Below are 3,683 nucleotides of genomic sequence, written 5' to 3'. Positions count from 1 at the left end.
GGCCAAGGCTTCTTTCTCAGCAGCGTGGTAGTTCTTTTGTGGCGTAGTGAGTTTATGCGAGAAGTAGGCAATTACTCTCTCGCCTCCCTCCTGCTGTTGCGTCAGTATTCCTGCCACTGCGACGTCACTGGCGTCAGTCTGAATCACAAATTCTTTTGTGAAATCGGGGCTTCCCAGTATGGGAGAGGAAATTAAAAGCTCCTTAATTTTACAGAAGGCTTCTTCTGCCGAGTCGGTCCACTGAATCACCTTCGACTTGGTTTTTAGAAGGTCGCTTAAGGGAGCGGTAACTCCGCTGAAGTCTTCAATGAACCTTCGGTAGTAGTTCACCATTCCTAGGAACCTTCGAAGCTTAGTGATGGTTGTCGGCCTCTCGTATTCAACGATCGGCCGTATTTTGTCAGGGTTGGTCCGTAGACCGTTGGTGCTCAAAAGATATCCTAGGAATGGGACCTCTGAAACAACGAAGCGTGACTTTTCCAAATTAATGCTAAGGTTGGCTTGGCTCAGACGACGCGCAATTTCAGTGAGGAGCTGTACGTGATGCTCGAACGTTTCTGTGACCACGACGATATCGTCGAGGTACACAAAAACGTACGGTTCCAGTACACCATGACCAAGAACCGAATCCATCAACCGAGCCAAGGTGGCTGGACTGTTTATAAGGCCAAATGGCATCCTGGTGTACTGGAACAACCCTTTGCCCTGCACACTGAACGCGGTATACTTCCTAGATTTTGGGTCGAGAGGGACCTGTAGAAAGGCCTCGGAAAGGTCTATCGTTGAAAGGAATTTCGCCTTAGGAAGTTGGCCCAAAATGCGTCCAGGGTGAGGCAAAGGGTATGCATCACGCACAGTTCGCTCATTGATTCTGCGCGCGTCCAAGCACAACCTTACCTTATTTGGTTTAATAACCGGAACACAGTTTAGGGACCAATCCGAGCTGCTTCTCTCAATTATCCCGATATCCAACAGCCTTTGCAACTCAACAGCGACCAACTCTTGGGTTTTTGGTGACATGCAGTATGGAAACTGACGGACTGGAGGTTGATCCCTCCATTCCTCTTTGAGGATAATCTTATGTTCGGCCAATGGTGTCAATGTTAGACTACCATTACGTGCCGGAATGAATTTTTTCTTCACCTCTTCAATCACTAACTTCTCCTTCTCTGATAACACGGAATCGTTTACGGATTCTTCTACGGCAGCCTGAATGGTATCTCGTCTGTTAGATAGCATAGTGGGTTGGATTTTAAATTTTCTCCAAAAGTCCATGCCACATATGCAGTCTATGGAAAGGTTGGCTACTACCATAGTTGGGACGATCCGCACTTTTTCGTAAACAGAAAAGGGAAGATGGGCTTCACCGAGAACCTGCAATCGGTCTCCACTGGCAGATCTAAGCGTAGTGTTTGAAGTGGGCTTGTGTAGACGTTTGAGCTTTAGCTTAGAGAAGATTTTCTCGCTGATTATGGTGTAGTTACTTCCGCTGTCTAAAAGGGCGTGAAGATGAAAACCATATATTTTAACCGCCACATATGGACGATTGTCGTTCTCGTAGGGGTACGTGATCTGACAAACTTCGGCCGTGTCTACGTATAGGTTATTGGGAACGGACTCCCAAAAGGGTGGAGGGGTTCGTTCTCGGCAAAGTTTTGTTAAATTTACGCCTGAGGACCTTGCGGACGGCGATTTTCGTTCGCAGTTCGGCCGTTTTTTATACAGAACGGGCAGAAATCAGTCGGGAATCCTCGTAGACCACACGCACTACAAAACGTTCCTCGAGGTTGCCTACACATGACGGTGTGGTGACCAAATCTGCCACAATTGTAGCAGGTATTATTCGGAGGAGGACTATGGTTGTTTACCACTTCCTCTAATGTGAGTGCTGGTCGTGATTGGGTACCAGACGGCCCAGCAATAGGAGAACCGGGCGATGAATCTTTGGAAGGATTTCGAGTTTGAGAATTCGAGGTCTCCGAACGTTGATCGTTCAAAGAATTTGGTTTAGAACTTTGATTTTGTGGAGGAGTCTGTTGACTACGGTTATTCCGGCTCGGATTGAACTGAGTCGACTGACTCATACTCGCTGACTGGCCAGATTCACGGGTAGCCGACTGAGTATTGTTGTTCTTGGCTTTCTTTTTACCACCTTGTTCCTGGTTAACCACTTGAACAGTTTTATCGGTTCCAAAAACCTTGTTATAGGCTGAAAAATTTAAAGCGTCTAACTTTTGGCCTGCCGCTACCAGTGTTTCCAGATCAGCGATAGGGAGAAACGTCATTTGGCGTTTGTAATCCACCCGCATATTCTGTTGGAGAATTTGCATTTTCTCAAAGTCGGGAATCTGGGAACTCATCGTCCGAAATAGTTTCTCCATTTCAAAGAAGAACTCGTGGAAAGATTCGTATTTTTGCTGGCGCCTTTGATAGATTTTCATCTTTATCAGGGCGTCCAGGTCAGGATGCATGTAGGTTCTGCGAAGTTCAAAGACAAGATGCTGCCAGTTCATAAGTCTACCCGTCGAACGTTGAGACATGTACCATTTTAACGCAGACCCAGTGAATAAGTGTATTGCTGACTCAAATAACTCTGGCTCAGAGACACGTTCTGCCTGAGAGAGAGCCTGAACGTGCTCAAGGAACTCATTCAATTTCAGGCCTTGATCGTCCCCGCTATACTTGGCAATACTCCACTTAGAAACTGGCAGAGTATGGCGAGTTTGATATGGTACTGTATACTGGTTTTGAGGGTATGGATTTGTAAATGAATGGTAGTGTGGTTGATTTGGGATCTGATGCTGAATGGGTGGAGTAGCTAATAATGGCTGTTGATGGAGGGAATCTATCACTGGTCTGCTGGTATTTGGATTGTGAGAGGAAATAGGAAAAGTGGTATTTATCGGAGGATTACTATGGGTATTACTCAACCGTGGACCAAAAGAATCTGTACCTCGGGACTGCTTGAAAATATCTACGGTTGGAAAAATATTTTGAGGATGGGAATAGGGTGGAAATGAACTGAAGTTTTGGTTTGGGTTGTAATAATTCATTCTTTCAGGATTTTGAGGTGGAATATCCTCAAACGATGTTTGGGTGCCTACGTCCTTTCCTTTTCTACGTTGCAGTTCAAATTCTAGATCCACTATCCTGTTTTGTAAAGAGTGAATCCAGTCAAGATCTTCTTGACTTAATACTGTCATTCGAGGCGGAGGGGTTACAGTTAAATCAAACTGACCAGGTAAATTTTCATTTGCTTGAAGATCTAGGTGATCATTCACATCCGTGATCGCGGGGCCAGTAGTCGTTTCGTTTAGTGGTGATTTATTCAACTCCGTTTCAAGCATTTCCACCAATTCAACGAGCATGTTTTGTAAGTTGCTATGTAGATTTGGTGAATTTTTGGCAGATGTTAAAATCACCACGATCCGAGCTCCTAAATGTACCAAGCGAGCACTGTGAATGTTTCTGTCATCTCCGTTGTTCATTGACTCCCATTTTGCTTTCAAGTTAGAAAACTTTAGCATGCATGTTTGGATTTCTTGTTTGACATCGCCTTTCAAAATCCCCGCTAGGTTAGAAACCGCACTCTGTTTCTCAGTTTTCAAACTGTCTCGCAGCCATTTTCTTTTTTGAGATAAACTCAAATTTTTGTCAATCGTTATCGATCGAGATTCAAGTTC

This window comes from Aedes aegypti, chromosome 3 (assembly GCF_002204515.2).
Source record: "Aedes aegypti strain LVP_AGWG chromosome 3, AaegL5.0 Primary Assembly, whole genome shotgun sequence".
NCBI classification, from domain to species: Eukaryota; Metazoa; Arthropoda; class Insecta; order Diptera; family Culicidae; genus Aedes; species Aedes aegypti.
This window is presented reverse-complemented; position numbering follows the sequence as displayed.